The sequence below is a fragment of the Strix aluco genome, chromosome 4 (genome assembly GCF_031877795.1).
Source record: "Strix aluco isolate bStrAlu1 chromosome 4, bStrAlu1.hap1, whole genome shotgun sequence".
In the NCBI taxonomy this organism is placed as follows: domain Eukaryota; kingdom Metazoa; phylum Chordata; class Aves; order Strigiformes; family Strigidae; genus Strix; species Strix aluco.
The window spans coordinates 53332558-53352308 of NC_133934.1; the positions used below are offsets into that span (position 1 = coordinate 53332558).

The 19751-nt window shown below is 42.5% G+C and overlaps 1 protein-coding gene across 2 annotated transcripts in view; it reads left to right on the plus strand.

Moving 5' to 3' along the window:
• GRID2 (glutamate ionotropic receptor delta type subunit 2) overlaps positions 1-19751 on the plus strand; it is a 757188-nt gene that overhangs the window by 729566 nt on the left and 7871 nt on the right. The window lies entirely within an intron of this gene.

Genomic DNA, 19751 nt, shown 5'->3' on the forward strand with positions numbered 1-19751 from the left:
TTGATCAGGTAAATAATTTATTTTTTTTACGCAGATAAATTAAGAAAATTGCAACTACTTTCCCAAGCAGTGCTTAGGATCAGAAGTAGATCTTATTACAGTTTGTTCATACCAAGAATGGGTCTGTGATGGGTGATGCATTCTTGACAGAAAAGGAAATGTCCTCATCATAACTTGTCTTGTGAACTCAAAGTGGACCACTGAGATAAAAACCTAATTCATGAAAATTGAGTGGAAAAAGTCCTTTGGGCCTGACTCTTCTTGTTAGGTTCAGGAGGTGCACTTTCTCTATACAGAGCCACACCTAAAATTGTGTCTATCCCTGATGAAGGTGGAAATCCTGAACCTGTTATCTCTGAGGGTCTGCCAGAGGTGAGTGGCTTGAGATTCTGCTGTGGGATCTCTGCCTGTGACAGTGTCGTGGCCATGCCACTCATGCATGCCAGGTGGGAAATGCTTTTGTGAGCTTCAGATCTTCCACAAGTCTGAAAGCCACCGGTATGTTTCCATGAGTTCCGCTGTTCTTTGGGCAGTCTTTTTGATGATAGCTTTGGTCACCTTCATGACCAAATCCAATGATTCTTTCACCTTCTAGTGGTGCACCACGGGATTTACTTCAGCCTAGTTCCTTGGATATTTATTTAAGAAAGGTGTAGTAGTGTGGATTACTAAACTGGACTACAATCCTGCTGGGAAATATACTTTTGGCCTCCTTCAGACTTCAGTCGCTTCTGCAGCAATCTACGACACTTTCAAAAGCTTCAAGAGAACTTCTGGCACCAGCGTTGGGACCATTCATGCAGCATCCTCCTGCTGACGCACCCCCAGAAGACCAGATCTGTGCTTCAGCACCCTCTCCACTTTTACAGACAGTTTTCAGGAGCCATTGGGTCAAATAAGAAATACTTTCTAGCTGCAAGGAGTCACATCATACACCACCTCCAGCTTCCCATTTGGCATATTACAGATGTTACAGATACTACTGGGAAGTTCTGGCACCAATGTTCTTTTCTGTCCTGCCTACATCCAAACAAGCAGGCAGGATGTGTTTTCTGTCAGCTCAAGGACATCTGAGTCTTCTGGAAGCAGACAATTTGTGGTGATGTTGATTACCAGAGTGAGCTGGCGGCAACAAAACATCTTTTCCAATCTATGGAGTGCTATGAATCTTAGAGTAGCTTCCTATTTTTAAGTCACTTCAGTGTTCTTCAGGAGTCCCCATAGCTGTCACGTCTCCTCACTGCAATCAGGAGCATGAGTTTTCTTACCCCACTGACAATGGGTTCCTCAAAGCTATGTGCCCTTCTGGCTTTGTAAAACTCTTTTATAAACCACCCTTGAACCTTTCAGGAGCAACTGTTGATCAGAAGGGCCTCCCATGTAAAGACTTCAGCTTAAGGCTTGCCTGAATCTTCCATCCTGTATGTCCTCTGTAAGTCTTACGAGAACTCATCCAGGACACATGGCCTCAGGTCTCAGAGTTAACCTGATTCTCTCCAAGTCTTTACTCCCACGCAGGAGAAGCATGCTTTTGTACATCATCTGAAAAGGAAAGGTTCTATACTCCCCTCTAAAAGGATAAACCTGTTAGAGAATTTAATTGAGTATTTACAACATTGCAGGGAAAAAATGTAGCAGAGAAATGTTTTTATTGTTGTTTCTGTCAGGATATGAGCTGTGTAAAATAGTGCTATATCTTCAGAATCTGGTACACATCTCCTTGGCCACAGGCACCTGAGTATCCAGCATGTAAGGATGCTCTTAACGGATTTCCAAATATGCAAAGCAACAACTTTGTTCTAAGTTATGTGATTTCAGCTGATGTGATTTTTCAGAATTAACATCAAGATCGGTTCCCAACTGTATAGCGCAGCGCAGTACCCAGTATTAGCGAAGGGATACTCAGCTACATCAAGGAAGGTTGTGGGCTTTTCCTTTTTTTTGCCTGTTTTGCTGGAGGAAGAAGACAGGAGAGTGATCACAGAACAAAAAGGTTATTTGCCAATAACTCCTTTTCAGCAGTCTCTTGTGGAGCCGGCATCCACAGTACTCCACCACATTCAGCTTGACTTGGAGACCTGCAGAATAATAGGACCATAGGGGATGGGAGCAGAGACAACAACAGCCAGTAATGCACAGCCTGACACCTCAGGCCAGAGCGATGGCACCATTTTCAAGTGCTTGGGCTCCAGGGCAGTTCCTCACCTTGCAGCTGAGGCATCAAATCTCAGAAGGATAAGTGGGTGCAGGTAATACTTCCTTGGGGATGAACAACCCCTTTTTGGCTGAGCTTCCATTTCATAGAATCACCTAGCAGACTGACAGCCACATGGGGGGCAGAAGACAGAGGATCACATTTTCCACCTCTGCAAGTTTGTCTGTTGTATTTGCAGAGAGGAGAGAGCAATTCCTGCCATGGCAAAAAAACCCACCAGCCAACCAAAAACCCGCTAAGCAAAACATCCATTGCTGTTGATTTACTTTGTTGAACATCATGGGATATTTAGTTCCATAGCAGTGGAGCTCTACAAAATTAATCTGTAATCCTGGGAAAAAAAAAAAGCATGGTGGTTTTTATCCACTACTACAATTCTGAAATGCAGTAAATACAAGTTGTGAGGGGTTAGAAGTTCAGTGCAGTGTGCAAACTGCAGTCCTATTTAAAGTGCATCCTCCATTAGAGCAAAGCTGTCTAGTGAAAAAATTACCTTCCCATTAGAGGACAAAGCTGCTCTGTAATTAAGATAATGATTTTTTCTATAGTTGTCTTTTATCTTATTTTTCTAGCTATTTTTTTTTTCTTTTCAACTATTAATTTTTTGAAATTAAACATGTTGGGAAATCTTTTACAAGGTGCTAATAAGACAAACTGAGCAACTGCTGGCTGCTGAAATGAGTCAGCTGAGAGGTGTTTTTGCTTAACTTAACCCAGTGGGTCCAGATAATAATCTAAAGAATAAGAAAGACTCCATGTTTGAAAGGCAGTGGTCTCCATTCTTAATGAAGTGGCACTGCTGGAGACCTTTTCTCAACCAGCGTCTTATCAGATGCAAACCATAAAGGCATCGAGCTAAGCAACATAGTTATGGCTGCATCACTTTTATCTATGCACGGTGGGTACTGTATGTTGGAGGAAAATCTGACACTTAAATACAGCTTCATATGGCTGCTCTTCCCTCCTGCCCCTTGCAATCAAGAGGGAGCTGGGGAGTCATCTTGTATTTTCTGTCAAGGTCAGTAATGACCTGGAGCTCAGGTTGTACCAGCACTAAGAGACAGGGATCTCTCTCAGCACCTCTCAAATGCTTCATGCGTGCTTCCCTATAAATCACTAAACCACAGTAGCCTAATTAAGAGCTTTTTGTACCTTATCATACTTGATGGCTCCTGAGGTGAGTTGGGGGCTTCACGCCTCATTTGCTGTTCCTAGCATTTCAGCAGGGTGGGATGAGGAGAGAGGCAATGCTGCACAGGTTAAGAAATGCTGTTGTAAGTAATTACAACAGGAAAAATAGCCTTGCTGCTTGACTGCCATGTGCAGTACTGCATGCTCCATAAAGATGATGGAATTTGCCTGCTACCCTGCTCTAACACGGCCGCGTGTGTGTGTCTGGTGGTCTCAGTGCTCACACTGAGATCTCGTATCGTACCAAAGCAAAAAGCATTAGTGCAAGAAATGTTAATCTCTCCTTGAACAGCATCTGCACATGAGAAAATGTTGCTACATGTGCTCCTTGTGATCTAGTTGCACCCCTTTTGAAGTGCTGGTGTTCCCCAAACCTGCTGGCACTCCACCACGATATTGTTGCAAGATAGAGTCAGATGTAAGTCACGAATATAGTCATGTCTAAGATGCAGGCATATAAAGGAAAATTCAATAGCAATTCAGTGATGGGCAGGGCTTGTCCTGGTGGTTAGAGATAAACTGGGTGGACCTTTACTGCCACTGTTTATAATGTGGCAAGAAAGGTAAAATTGCTCAAACCTATGGTCTATTTTTGCAAAATCCTGAGATGCTGATGTTATTTAGCTGCTTTGGAGAACGTTGCCTGAAATTCTCAGCTTGGGAGATAAGGTACTGATGTTATAAACTGTGTGTCAGTATGAAAAGAAATTAAATTCATTACATTTTAGGGCCTCGTGACTAACAAGCTTTGTGCCATTTTTCCATGTCTCTATGGAGCACACAAACACTTGTCTCTTCAGTGCCATTTACCAGGTAACTGTTTTTTATCAGACTGTCATAAAAGCCCTCATACATGATTTACTGAGATAGAAAGCAGGGAGGCTATAAAATTAGCCCATTGACTTTTCTTGGCTACTTACCCATGTTGTCACCGGTCCCTCTCCAGCTGAATGAGGTCAATCAACTTGACAACCCCATCCCCTCAGGTAAACCTTTAGTTTGCAGAGAGCAGCTCCAAGGCGGCAGAGGTCAAAATCTCCTTGACAGAGAATTAGGCACTAAATGCCCATGGGGCCATGGGCTGTGGTTAGGGAGAGATTTGCCATTGACTCTACCAACACCATGCCTCCTTAGTGCGCTGACCCTCCCGGCCTGGGGACATCTCCCTGCAGCTAAGGGGGATTTTGCCAGGGTTAGCGCCGCATGTCCCTGTCCCCTGCCAGGATTTCCTTCCCCTGTTGTAGGTGGCCTTAGTTAAATGTCCTGTCTCAGTTTCAGCCACCCAGTTATCTCTACCAGCCTAATAACCTCCTGTTGGCTGTGCTGCTACCTGTCAGATATCCACAGTCTCCGCTCATGTCCCATCTCCACCTCTCTTTCCTGAATGTACGATTGCTTGTCTCAGCTTCAGCTCATAACCCTTTATCCTCTAATCTTTATGGGCTTTGCATGTGACCTATTTTGCCTCCTTTTTAATCTGTGATCTATAAAAGTCAAGTAATATTATGAGGTAAATATTATGAGGTGTGTTGCATCTCCTCATTTGCAGGCTGAAGAGAAATAGTGAAAGTCTAAAGCACTGCACACCCCAAAGTTGTGAATCAGAGCCCTGAAAACCAGATATTAGCTTTTCAAAAGGGATACATCTGAAGAAAAGGAAATGCATCTTTTATTTTCCTGTCTGGTTTTTAACCACCTTAGAGTGACACTGTGGTTCTCCCCCATAGCAAGGCAAACTGCAAGCAATGAACAGCTAATGAAATGCAAACCTGAAATTTTCACTGGCCTTTCTCAGTGTGTACTTTAGGGAGAAGGCTCTATTACAAGAGTTGCCGAGGCAATGTGTCAGCATGTACAAGGATCATGGAGGTTTCTCCGTGCGTTTTCTGGATATAAGACTTCAAGAAACCCTGTGAATCTAAATGTCTCCCTTGCAAGCAAAGCGCTCCTTCCCCTGACTTCAAAATCTAAGCATCTCAGAAGCCCCTGTAATGTGGCCACTTATCCAGTAAAGTCTCCTTCTAGCCCCAGGGCCACGCACAGGACTGGGAAGACAGGTAATAGTGCCAAATGCAAAACAGGTTCATGTCCTCCGAACAAAAATTACAAAAGAGAAACCTGAAAATACAGCACATCCCAAAAATTATTTTAAAATAAAATGTGAATCTCTTTTTCTACTGAAACCCCTCATCAGCTGGTGAGTCTTCACGTTGGGTTTATTCTTTGCTTTATTTATTTCAGAAAAAGAAACAAAAAGCAAGCAGTAATTCTGAACATCACTCTTAACTCTAAAGGGTTTCACTTGAAACCTGGCTAAACTCAAAGCTTACACTAAAAATAAGTTTTAAAAATCCATAGTGTATCGTGTTAAATATTAATTGAATTTGCAAATATGAGCACAGTCTTAAGGGGATCGTCTATCAGGAAAATAAGTAAAGCCTGACTTCTCTTGTAGATGTGAACAAGAACCAACTCTTTTGTCAGTATTACTGCTCTAATGTAAAATGGGTGTAAGAAGAAAATTGGCCAGTATCTTTTTGCCTGCAAAAGCTTTCTGTGCTGAGCTGCCTGGTCTGGCTTTCCGCTCTGCCAGCAGTGGCATTAAAACAAATATGCCTCCCACCCCTGTTACACTAGTTGCTGCCTTGCTGTGCTGGCTTCTGTTTCCAGCAAGGGGAAAATCTCTGCTGCCCTATTCTGCAGCTGGTTCCATTTCCTTTGTTCCCATTCACCTGTAATTGGAATTACACAATAAAAAGACACAGCCCATGATTACAGGCTCCTTGGGCAACAGGTGTTGGTTCATTCCCCCAGTGCAGGCATGGCCTCATGCTCAGTGTGTGGCTGGTGGGGATCTTTCTGGCTGCTGTGCTCTGCTCATCCTAAGAGATGGGAATGGAGAGAAGGTACGTGTCAGGAGGAAGAGCGTTTGTTCTGACTTCTGAAAAGTGTTGCTGCCAGCCCTCCATAATGTTTTGAACCGGTATAAAGAGCTTTTCTTGAACAAATAAAAAGGGTGAGCTTTGCCTTTTCGCATCCCTGTCCTCCCTGTGTCAGAGAGGGTGATGAGTGGCTAGTGCGAGCTCTGGTCCAACAGCAGTGCAGCTGAAGGTGGCCCTCTCCAACAGAGAAATGCTATGCTGGGTATTTAATTCCAGTTTTTGGAAGAGTTGGCTAGAAAGCAAAAATTCTGTTTCAGAGCAGGGGAAAAAATAAGAAGAAACCTAATCTTCGGTATCTGTTTTCTTCCAGAGGCTTACAGCTCTCCTCAATGCAGGCAGGTTCTTAGATCTGATTTTTTTGCACCCTGCAGTAGCTTTCTAAACTAGAGATTTACTTGCAGGGGCAAGAGTCTCTTATCACTGTCTCTGGCAGGACTTTTCTACCTGATAATCCCTGTTGTAAAGATCTGGCTTCCAGTCCTTGCTTTGAATTGGGCAAACAGTGTAGGAGCCCAGTTTGCCTACATCCCACATGTGCATCTTTCTGAGAGATTTGGCCTGAATATCCAATTTGACCTGAAGCCCAACCAAAAAAGGGAGAATTGGAAGGGGAAAAAAAAAAAAAAAATCTTAGTTTATGATTGAAATCAAAATTAGAAAGTAGTCTAAATAATAAAACTCACTGGAATTTGCTCAACCCTAAATAGCCATATAACAATCTCCATAGAACACTTCCTCTGCCATCACTATCTCCACAGTCAATCGCAGCCATATCTGAATGTTCCTGGAGTTGTTTTAGATTTTTTTTTTTAACCAATTCTCAGAGACTGAGTAAATCTTTATTTAAAAAAAGGTGTTTTCAGAACTGTGGCAAATCCACTTTTCCTCCATGCTGGCTAGGAAAATATTCAAGGGAAACTTTAGCCAGATGCTCATGATGGTGATTAGCAAAATCCTAATTAAAACTGGTTTATATAGTTGATCATAGCTGTATGAATCTTAAAGCAGCATGAGTGCACTGCAGAAAGCTCCTGCTCCTACTTTTTGCCAAGTGTGGGAGGAATGAATCTGGGATTACCTTAGGTTTTTTGCTATTTACCACCAGCTGCAGGTGGTGTCCAGGAGATGTACTGCAATCCATATCCTTGGTCTCTCTCTTCAGTCAAGCGCTCCCTGTGAGAGAAGTATCCCCTGGAGCTTGTCTCCGGGTATTTCTGAGGCCTGACCCAAATGAGGTGAAAAAATTGTAGTTAAGGACAGCACTTTATGCAGGGTAGGAATGGTGCAGAGTTTCAGGGAGGGCTGGTGCCAGGTGGGGCTGGAAAGGGCTGGGAAATGTTACAGCTTTGCTGGGAATGTCAAGAAGGATCTTCCATCACCCCCTTTTGTGCCAGGCCACCAGTGCCACTCTAATCCCTCTAGAGCTGTTGAGGGGCTGCGGTACTGCCTGGCCACCCTGAGGGCCATGTCCCTTCCAGCTCCCCTGCAGCCCATTGCCTCGGGGGTCCCCCTCTGGGCCAAGCCTGTACAGAGCTCTGCCCTGCCAATAACCCTGGGGCTGTGCCTGGGAAACGCCTATGACCAGCAAGAGAGAGGCTGTGCTGCAGCACAAGCCTTCAAAAGCTGTCATTGATGTAAAGAGTGAGCAATAGAGTCAGCCAACCGCTGGCCAGGGAAGTCATGGCTAATACACTTTCACGTCTTTGGCCTTTTCCACCTGTCATGTAGCCTGCCAAACTGCTCTTTCTCCTTGCCTTCTCTCTTTTCCCTCCTTCTCTTAACAAAAACAAATAAATATACCCACTGTGAAAGGGAACAGAGAGTAGGGACGGGGTTCAGCCACTGCTTCCACCGCTCATCTGAGGTTTGATCTTTCTGTGCCTGCTTCATGGTCTCTGCTTCAGCTTTCTCCTCAGTAAAAGCAGAGTGATAATACTTGCTGTTAATGAAAATACTTTTAAGATTAGGTACTTTCAGAAAATTAACATAACACATTCCTGAAATTTGTCTGAAGTTATGACAACTTGCTTATAGAAATTCTCCTGTGGTAGAGAAGAGATAAATATTTTGAAAGGCTTACAAGTTAATGTGATGATAAATGCCAGGATCTTATTTTTCAGACTGTTCTGTTTTACTTTCTCTCTGTTCCCTACCTGGGGGCTGCGTTACAGCTCTGCTCCCAGCAGTTGCAGGCAGCTGCTGGTTGCAGGGGGAGAACTCCTGTGGCATTATTTATGGCAGCTCTCAGTGAGAGGACAGTGATTTACTGTGCATCATCTTCTGCAGCTGTGAATTTGCAGCATGGCAACAGGGCCTTTCACTGGAATCCTAATTTTCAGTCTGACACAGAGGTAGAGAAAGGTGAACTGGCTGGATAAAAATAAGAACCTGTTAATATCCTCCTTTGCCCTCCCACAAATAAATTTTTACTTTTGGAACCGGGAAATTAGGGTTGGGAATATCCCGCCATTCACACTCCCATCTCTTCTGCCAGACAGCTTTTCAAGAGAAGTCGGAACAGTCTTGATTCTTCCTCTAAACTTAGAATTTATTTTTTTTATATAGCTCCCTTTCTCTTACATCTCTTCGCCAAACTCTACTTTTGACTGCAGCAGATCTTGCTAGGGACACTCGCTGAATGAACCTGGTTGTCACCAAACCTGCCCCATGCTCTGAGCTGAGCAACATGCAGCAGGACAGCAACAGGAGCCCTCATCCAGCTCTTGGATCTGCCTCTGCCTGCAGAAAGATGGAGCTTGCTTCCCTGTGCTATCGAAAGGAAGTTGCAGATTTTGACCTCATGCCCTTGATCTTGAAAAAGATATGCACAGATCGTCTGAGCAGGCTCACCAGCTTATCCAAATTGAATCTCAGTGCCAAGTCGCTTGGTTTTGACCTACGCTATAAAATTGTTAAATTCCCTACAAAGTCATTGGCATTCTGCACAGGGGAGTTGACAGAATAGCACCTGGGAGTGCCTTGTGTTTTTTTTTCTGGGGTTATTTCTTCTGGCCACAGTTTATCTGGCACAAAGCACAGGAAAATGATGGCATACGTTTTGTAATGTTACGTGGCAAACCTTGGCATTGCTTTCTGTCAGTAGTAGCAAACCAGGTCAGGCTGCTGTGGCACAGTGTCATAAGAGCAGGAGCAAGCCCAGCCCAGCAGCCCCTGTGGGAAGCTTCTCCATGGGCTGTGCCTATGGGAGAGGGAAGAAAGGGAGAAGGAAGGAAAAGTTCACTTGTTTGCTCCCAAGCTTCCTCCTCTGAGATTTGGATCATAGACATTGCATAACTGCAAGTGGGATTAATCATTTCATTTAAAAAGTGACAGTAGGTACAATAACGGAGGGTAAGTGTGCCCATTATCCGATCTGGCTGACTATGAAAGATTTTTGCTTCAAGGCATCTCCTGTAATTGCAGATTTGGTTGGTCAAGCTGTAAAACACTTTTAGGATGCAAGTGATGTGTGCTGTCATTGCTATGCAAGCTTATGTTTCGTATGTCTGCTATTCCCCTCAGCTGAATGGAGTATAACCTTCAGGTCAGTTATCAGTAGACTGGGGAGAGGGGGGAAAAAACCCAAATGAACCTCTCTGAAACCACAGAAACCTCCCAAACACTGAGAAACAATTAGTGGTTCTAATACTGAAGAACTAAATGCAGAAATTATGTTGCTTACTTTTAGGAATAGAATGTAAGAAAATTGCTTACTTTAACCATGTGGACTTTGACAACCAAGATATGCAGTGAAAGAAGGCAGAATTGCTTATGAAAACAAATTTTGTTGCAAAATGTGAAATGCTTTATAATCATTCATGAGTTTAAAAAACAAAACCCAACATCCTGTACTATTGCTCTGTCAGGAAGATTATTTTATTTTTATTTTTTAAACATTCAATTTAAAAATCAGGATTGGCGTTACTCTTTGAAACTTGCCCTATTTACATTATTTCTAACTTATGATTATGTACATTTGCTGTTGAATGTAATCATTGGGCACTCCAATATGAAATATTAAAAATATAAGGCATAAGAAGGGAATGTTCTTGCCGGTGGCAAGAACTTACTCTTACTCTACTTACTCTCTTATTTACACTTCTTACTCTATGGAAAAGTCTCAGTTCTGACCTGGATGGATGAGTTGCAAAGAAAAGTAATTACTTCTTCCTGCTTCTGCCTGGGCTGAAGCTTCTGACAGAAGACTTAGAAATGCTAGTGGCTTTGCTAGTATATTTTGCCTAACAAACTTGTTTTGCACAGACCGGGTGTCCCTCAAGTTTGTATGAATAATATGGGCCTAGATTTGAGGGAAAAAGGTATGAGGTGAAATGCAAAACTTCAGATCCTCCTGCCAATTCCTTCCGCTCTGCTTCCTCCAGCAGCGAAAGTAATGGTAGGTCTGGATTGCGCTGCCTTGTTCCAAAGCGCAAAAACTCAGAGGACAAAAAAAATACCATTATGCACATGAACAGGTTCAGCCCTTGCTTATCGCAATGCAGAAGGGACCAGAGGACCTGATTAGGCAAAGTTTGGGAGACAAGAATACAGCCAAGCTAGCTGTGACTCTTGAAAAACTGCAGCATTACCAGGGAGAGATGCCTTTATTAACAGCATCAACATTCAGTCCCCCCACAGGTTGTTATCTGGACTGAATGGCGCTCAGTTCTTATCAAGGCTCTTGTCCGTAATATGGAAATCTCACACAGTATGATCCTGTGAGTAAACACCATGCTGCTTAAAGCCCTGATTCCTATCATGTAAAGTAGATTGCAGCCCCTCAGGACACACACTGCAGTGGAAGGTGGGCAATAAACCATCAATTATTAACTTTTGTAACCCCCAATAGCTAGCAGGGTTTCTGTGCCAGGCTTCTTCACCTCTCTGTATTGCTGGTAGTCCTGCAAGGGCACCGAAAGATGCTCTGTCTTCAAAACCTGCCAGTTAGCTCTCCTGTCGGCAGAAAACCTATGTACAACAGGGTCGGCAGTCTGGCACACTGATGCGTTACTGAAGGTAATCGCTAAATCTGGTGAAGGAGAGTGACTAGACAATTCCTAGCTTATCTCCCCATAAGAGCAACATAGTTGCAAAAGGCAGCAGCGAGGTATCGCATCGGTTAGGGCTGCACACAGAGTGAGTGTAGCACAGCAGTCAGGCAGCTGCTTTGCTTGCAGAGCTGTACTACTCTATCTTTTAATAATTTCCTTCTACACCCAGGGGAGGTTAAAAGATCTGAATCAAGGTAGAGAAATTTATGATCTCATGTGTCTTTGAGAAAAACTTACCTGATGCACCTTGGAAGGGAAGGCCGGCAGAGCTAGCCCCAGAGCAGCCAAGGTGCCCTAGGCAGTATTTCCAGAAGCACCCATCTCGGGCAGATCTATTTGTAACCTGGGCCCAGCTTGTGTCCAAAGTGTGGTTTGTCACACTTCTAACCTGAACAGCAGGAGTAGAATTTCTCAAACTGCAAGATTTAGTGTAAGAAATCTTAATTTTTCTTAAGTATGGTCAAATTCACTCTTCAGTGCCTCCTGTAAATTTGGCAGGGACACTTGTAATTTCCTAGGCAGAATTGTGGCAATTCCTTAGGCTTCCCCAGATAGCCACTATACTGCTGTGTGTATTTGAAGAGTATTCATTAGTATGATTTGAGAAAGGCTTTACAGAAAGAACATATTTCGGGGGTGTCTCTAGAAATGTTTTTTTAATGAAACACTTTTGTTTGGGAAAACAAATCAAAGTAATGAATTAAATTTTGAAGCACTAATATATCATATGTGATACCTTTAAACATTTTCACTTTCAGTGTCCAGAAGATTGTTTGGAGAGGGCTTTCCTCGGTATAACATTAATCTGTAAGGGTGGTTACTGCAGTGTTCATGTTCAGAAGTACTGGTTTCAAATCCCAATATATTTAAAACCCTGGATGGGAATGAATCTGGGAAGCTTTCACTACTGTAACCAAGTACCTAGGAGATAAAAGCCTCTGAGATATTTTTAAATGTCAAATTTCAGACACAAAGCATATTACTGTGATTTGATCTTCAGACTCTCTATTTATCTGTCTAGCTTCTCCTATTCTATCAACAACTCTGTTCACCTTAGAGATAGCTTTAAACATCACAGATATCCAAATCTGACAACAGATTTTGGTTCTTTATAATCCAAATGATGATACTGAAATGAGCTATGTAAATCATTCGTTTAAACACTATCTAAAAGAAAATTTTAAGGTTTTGGGTTTTATTTTTAAGGGCTTAAAAAAAAGCACTGAACAAACAGTTTAAAAAACTGACTCATCAGCTCTATATTTTTGTCATCTTTGCTTATGTAAATAGCAAATAAATGTCAAATATTCAAGTGCTGCCTAGATCTCTTCCTTTAAAAATGAGGTGTTCTAGACTGTCAGTTAACAGGACTTAATGTGACTTATGTGTCTTCTGTTTCTCAAAATGTGGATGTAGGTAGTTTGTATAAGAATGAGGCTTTTCACTGCCTGAAGCATGACTCCAAGCAAGGATGATAATTTCCAGATTCTTACACTAAAATGAAAGATCTTTTCCTGCCCCCAATAACCCAAATATCACAGTGTGCTTAAGGATGATGCTGACATTTTCAAAGACCACCCAAGGTGTTCCCTTTTTGACTGCAGATATGCTCTGAGTCTCTGTGGGACTTACTGTCTTTCCTTTTCAGGTCTCTCGCGTCTTTTTGGTTTGCTTTCATTCTGCCTGTTATCAATTCTTTGGAGCCCAACTTTGACATTAGCAAAGACCATATTGTCATAGCTGTAATGAGTGCTTGACTTTTAAAAGTAGCACAAACATATACAATATATAAAAATTAAAGTTTAGTAGTCACTACAGCTCTTAAGATTAATCGTGGTAGTAATTTGACTTCTCATGTCATTGCTTCTTAGCTGAAGATGAGGCTTGCTTATTCATTCAATGCTAGGTCAGGTTCAGTGAACTCCTTGTTTATTTATCCTTCTCATAGGACATTAGCAGATAGTCTAAACAGATTAAAGTTATTCTTTATGATCTATTTTTTTAAAAAAAATATTTTTCCTTAAAAGACAAACATTTTAATATTTCATTTTGGTGTTTAGTTTATCACTTTATGTTCAAAAAAATATGAGAATGAACCAGGATCTTTGGATCTCATAGATGATGTTGGAAGCATGTCAGTCAGCAAGACAGCCTTTCCTGGTGCAAACTGAGGACAGGAGGTGCAGAGCTATCCTGGTTGCAAGAAGAGCAGCAAAGTCTGCTTCTTTCTTCTACAGACTTCATGAGCTGTCCCTGCCTTCATGTGCATGGACTTGCTTTTGGTTTATGGTAATGAAAGCAAGAGGAAAAGTAGGCCCCAGGCATTCATTTGGCCATGAAGTACTGCATTTTTTATAAAGCTTAGTAACTGTAATTTTTCAAGTAATTTTCTAAAAGAGGGCTGGAATATGGGTAGTGCACAGGAACCAATATACCTTGAAAGTACATTTCTTTGTTTTAATAAGGTTGGCAGTGTACCATAACTTGCCATAATGAATTAATTTGGTGTTTATCATAACAGCACTGAGCTTAATGAACTCTTGATATTTATGCAACTGTCTGTAGATGTTCTCTTGTCATTTGGGATTTATAAATAGATACTAATACTTTTTATCGCTACTTTCTCCTGAGCAGGAAAGATCTGCATGGTGAAAGGCCACTTAGGCTCACCTCAACTTTTTCTATACTAAAAGTAATCAGATCTTGAATAACTTGATTTTTGTCTTTATCTAGGTTTCTGAATTGTTAGTATTCCACAAAGCCATGCAACTTGAATAAAACTGTTACAGATCTGTCCTTATAAAATTCCACCACACTTGTAAAATAAATATAGTTAATATCTAATTTCTTATTACTGCAGATGCCGTTTCATGTAAGTTTAGCCTTCTGTATTTGAGAGAGTGTCCACGTAAGTTTAACAGATTTAAGTAAAAAGAAGTTCACTAATTTGAACAAAGTGATACTAATTTATGGGATCCAGGTCATGAGCGCTGCATCTTCTGAAGCTAATGGTTTATTGCTGGGCAAAATGGAAGGTCAGCTGTTTTCCCTCTTTTAATATTGTCTGATACACTAATCCTTAATGCTGAACAGCAGGTTTGGTTTACTACTGCTTCTTCTATTATATCTAGAAGGTGAGATGCTCAACCTTGTTTCTCTGTACACTGACTTCCTAGCGACAGCAGCGTGATGCCAAGCACTGCTGAAGGGCAGATCAGAAGGCAACCACCTGCCTGCCCTCATGGGGCACAAGTTAGTTGGTTTTACATATGTTTGGAGTCCCTGCCAGAAAACAGGCTTTGCAGCTGGACCCAAGGGCACTCTTTTGCTGGGTTAAGTGGTGGGAATGGGTGGAGAGGGAGTGCGGCTTCATCTAATCTGGCAGCCCAAGCTGCATTTGGCTGGCGTGAAAAATTTCCTCTCGTGGAGCCTGTGATTGGCAGGTCATCAAAATGCTGGCTTGAAAAAAACAAAACAAACCACAGAAAAATGGAAAACACTCTCTCCAGAACCAGCATTTTTGTTTACAGATTTCAAGACCTGTAGTCGAAGGAAGGACTGGAATAGCAATAATCTCTCTGCTTCCACATGCTTCGCTCATCTTGCAAGCTCTCCTTGCATCACCTCAGTCTACTCAGGAGCAGGCGCTATCACTGCTGCTCCCTTTCTTTCACCTTGGGTCAGCTACTTCTGCCCTACACCTTCCCGTGCCACCTTCACTTCTGGGCTGTATTTTTCAGTGATCTGGTGCCCCTTTTAATTCTAGGCTTAGGTCTAGGGGTGGCTAACTGGGTAGTGCAGCTGGTTGCAGGCAAGCAGCTATTTTTGAATGAACACCTTCCCACCAGCTCTCTAAACACTTCTGAGTTTTATTTCTGGCCATTCCCTATCTCTTTATTCTGTGTGTTTGAGCAAGACAAAATCACACAGGAATACTCCCCTCCTGTAGGTGACTGCAGATATATCCTTCACTCTCCACGGCAGCTTCATAACAGTCCATGGCTGTAATAAGATGCAAACATGATCTGTTGGGCAGCTGGGGAATGACTATATTTGTTGGCGCTGGGGATAGCATCAAAGTGCTTTGAGCATCAATGTGCGTCTCCTGCAAGGCCCCAGTGATAAGGTCAAAATAATGAAAACTCATCAAGCCTCTGTGAGAAAATGAGGTGCCACTGGTGGGGGAGGAGGTGAAAAGGACCCCCAAGAACCTCCTACTTGCCTGTCTCCATCCTTATTCCCTGTTTCCCTCCCCATGGCTGGGTCTGCCTCTTCCCTAGGCAGGAGGCAGCAAGCTGGGATGGGCAGTGGCCATTCCTCTCCTGCACGGAAGCCCTGAGCCAGCCTCGCAGGTGGCATCTGCAAGAGCTCCTCTGCCGCTGAGATAGGGGCTTGCTTTGCCAAAACCTAAAGCCTGCTCAGGGAGATGCAATAGGGGTTGGCATCACTCCGGTTATTGCCGTGAATATGAAAGATTCAGGCAGTTGCTTCACTAAAACAAAAAACTCTCCTTGTGGGTTCCTACCTGTCTACTTTGATAACTGAAGGATGGTCACAAATCGGCTTAGTTTTATGTCTTGTTTTACAAGTGGAACCGAACTCTACAAAGACTTGGCACCAGATTTTTCTTAGAAAAGCTCCAGTGTGGAGCTTTTGCCTGAGGGATTTGACTCGTGGCTAGCCACTGCAGAAGTAACTTGAGCTCTTTTAACTGGCCCCATCTGCAGGCACTAAGCACTCCCAAACACAACCTATGTGAGCTACCCAGGAGCTCCCCGGGGAGCAGGCACAAGGGCTGGGACCTTGGCTCAGGCCTCCAAGGCACAGCCCACTGAGGTACACAAATAGCGCTTTTTTTTTTTTTTTCTTTTTGATGTATTTATTTTTTCCTCCCCCTTCTGACAGTGGGCATTCATTGCATGGTTCTGCACACCTCTCTGCAGCAGCCTGATCCTGGAGACTAAAGCCAGAATAGCACCTCATCATCTCCTCTTCCTTGTCAGTGCCCAGGGTGAAGTTATCCCTCTGGATAACACATTCCTGGTGAGGAAGCTGATATTCAGTAACCTTTGACATCACGGACTATGCATTGGCTTTTCTGATCTCATTGTAAATGGACTGTCGCATCTCTTGCTACTGATGACTCAGAATGAAATGATAAAAAAGCCAGTGTTGTCACAGATGTCTCAATTTTGTAGCATTTGTGACACCTTGCTATCATAATAAGTTGGGGGTATTTTTATCTGTGGGTATTTTGCAGGAGTAATTACATTTCACTGCCAGCAGCAAAGTATGTAGTTACTGAGTTGAATCCAGCCCTGTTCCCACTGATTCAGTAGGATTTGTTCACATCACTGTCAGATTTGGAAACCACAGGCAGTTCAGTTTTCTGTGCTTATATCCACTAGGCATCACTTGGCACTGTGATTTCGGGGCCAAATTAGTTAAAGTGCATGCAGACATTTTCTTTTGTGCAGGTTAATAACTTTACATCATTGCCTTGAAAATGTTACTGTAACAGTTTGCCTGCTAGAGGAAAAGCTATTAAGACCCGCACTCTATCCATAAGCAGGTTTAAAGGTCATGTTTTTCAGACAAATCAGTTTATTTCAATATATGGTCTTCTTTTGTAAGCTTTTTAAGACTATGGTATTTCAAAACAAAAGGAGCTCATGCACCCTATTTATTACTTTCTACCACTCTTACTACTGGCTTATGTGTTGCGATACTACTCCATGCCAATACAGCAGGCTCAAGGGAGCCAAGACTGTCAAGGAAAAGTTCAGTTGTAAAAATCTGGGACTTGTGAGAAGAGGCATTTGCTGGAATTACAGCATTTAACACATCATTACCATTCAGAGCATTTAGTTAATGCATTATTATTTTTAGTCATCTATTAAATTTGAAAATCAAATATCAAACTGATTGTAGTGTCTGCCACCCAACAGGTATCTGATTAGAGTGTGTAAGGGCACCCACCAGGAACCGCAGCAAAAGCACGTATTTTTATGGAAAGAGTGCCATCGTGTGGGAAGCTCCTGCAGCACGCAAGTATAGCAGTGCCTACGTGCTATGCACGCTTGCAAGAAACCTCCCTTCCTCATGTTGTTTTTCATGGAATTTCAATAAAAGTACGATTTTCATTTCTGAAAATGTGCTACAAAAATAGGAAGTTCTATAACTAGGAACAGGTTGGTAGTGTTAAATCTTCTTAACATGTTAACTATTAATTTGGTTCCACAAATGGGTGAATTCAGAAACAAAGTGTTTACTAAGTCTAATAGAAGCAGGATCTCCTTTTTCTCTGTATTAATTTAATACAGTTAGTTATTCATGCTCTTATAATTTCTCTTGGTATGTATTTTATCTCTCAAGATCTGTTTTCAGCTGCAGTTTTACAAGGTTTCATGATAAACTTTCCATTTATCAAGCTCGTCCACGTAATGATAAAATTACTATCCCTGGTTTCTGCTTCTTTTTATGTTTTCCTTTAAATAATTGAACTTATATGTTGCAACCATAAAGAAAATTGACAATAATTAGCAGGAGTACAATTAGGAATAAATCTCTGTTAAAGAACAAGCTGAAGTTCAGTGTCTTTATGCAAATGCCTATTGTTGAAAAGATGGCTTGTGTAATCAGGAATTACACTGACAAGTGAAGAATCATTTAATTAATGAGAACAGAGCAATCATTTGGATGGTTCATTCTATTACTGACTGAATAAGAGAGAGAAAATAGTCCTGCTCAGGGATTAGAGCTGGTACTGGAAGAAATAAGCCCCACAGTGTTGTTCTGTTACTGCCTTGTATAGATAGTACAGTAATTTTTAAATATAAAAACACATATGCCAATTGTTTGGATTGGGCATTGAAAATTAATCTTCTATTACTCCACCAGAACCTGTACAAAAGGATTCTGTTTATGCTGACTATCTGCTGCACAGACTGGACAGACTAGAATATTTGGGCCAAAATAATCACCTAAGTCCTAATGCAGGATGCTAGGGCAGTGAGAACCAGAATTATGGTGAGTTATGTCTGTAAGCACTGTATGCCATGATAGAGGCTGTGTTTGCAGTCATGGAGGAGTAATTATGGTAGGAAGGGACCTACAGAGGCCTCCAGCCCAGCCCTCTGCTTGAAGAAGGTCCAGTTAGGTCAGGTTGCTCTGGGCCTTCCCCAGTGGGCCTTTGAGTATCGCCAAGGATGGAGATGCCACAAATTCTCTGTTCCAGTCTTTGACCTCTCCCATTTACCTTTTATATAGTCAGAATTGCTCATGTTCTGGTTTGTCCCAGTTGCATCTCTTCCTGTCACTGGGTCTGGCTCCAGCTTCTCTACGTGCTCCCAATAGGCAGCTGTAGGCAACAATGACAGCAATCCTGCATGTAGTCCCTGCGCCTCCAAAGCTGCTCTGGACTTGGATGTCTCCTAACAGCTATCCTGTCTTTTGCAACAGAATGGAGAGTCCTTCCGTCCTTGACTTATCCCTGCCCCATCAGGAAGCCTTGGGATAGGGCTTCCCTAAGTTGGCATTGGGCTTGGGACATTTCAAAATATAGCCCAGGCAACTCTGACCTTGTTCGCCATTCTGCAGGGGTGGACCTTCAGCGATGTCCTGTCAGCAGGCATTGCACAGAATTTATCCCACTTCTTATAAACACAAAGCTATGCAAACAAGGTGATTCTGGCATCTCCAAAGCCACGCGTATCACCCACAGTCTGTTCCTCAAGGGCACTGTTCCCTTTGGTACAGCACATAGTGGACAGGCAGTTCCCCTCTGAACACATCGAGGGTTCAGCCATCAGGTGTACTCCTAGGTAGGAAGCAGAAGCTCACGCCAGAGCTGTGCTGGGATTTAAGCCACTGATGGCTGCGTGAAATCTCCCATCCCTGCTAGGACCACAGCATAAGAATATGGTCATTTGAATGTGCTATAGAAAATTTAGTGGCTTCATTGACATGACTACCTGTTCAAGTGGCATTAGAGATTGAATGGTCTCTGTATAGAGCAGTTGCCCTGTGCTTCCGAGGTGCATTCATACTCCCTTTCATAATACTGTATTTTTCTGAGGTTAAGGTAGACCACCACATTGAGCTGTTATGGTTGCCCTGAGTCAGTGGGACAGCTTTTCTTCACCCTTTGATGCCGTACAGTCTCTGGTAGCAATATCCCAGGCCTCTGCTGGTTTGTGTGCACTTGGATTTTTTGCATGCTGTGTCAAATGATTGCACAAGTAATTGTTTGCCTTCCAACTCTGAATTGCAAAACAAATTTATTACATGAAAGAAAACATTCCCCCTGTTTTATTCTTTTTAAGTGTAATCGTTGAATTTTTTATTTTGGGT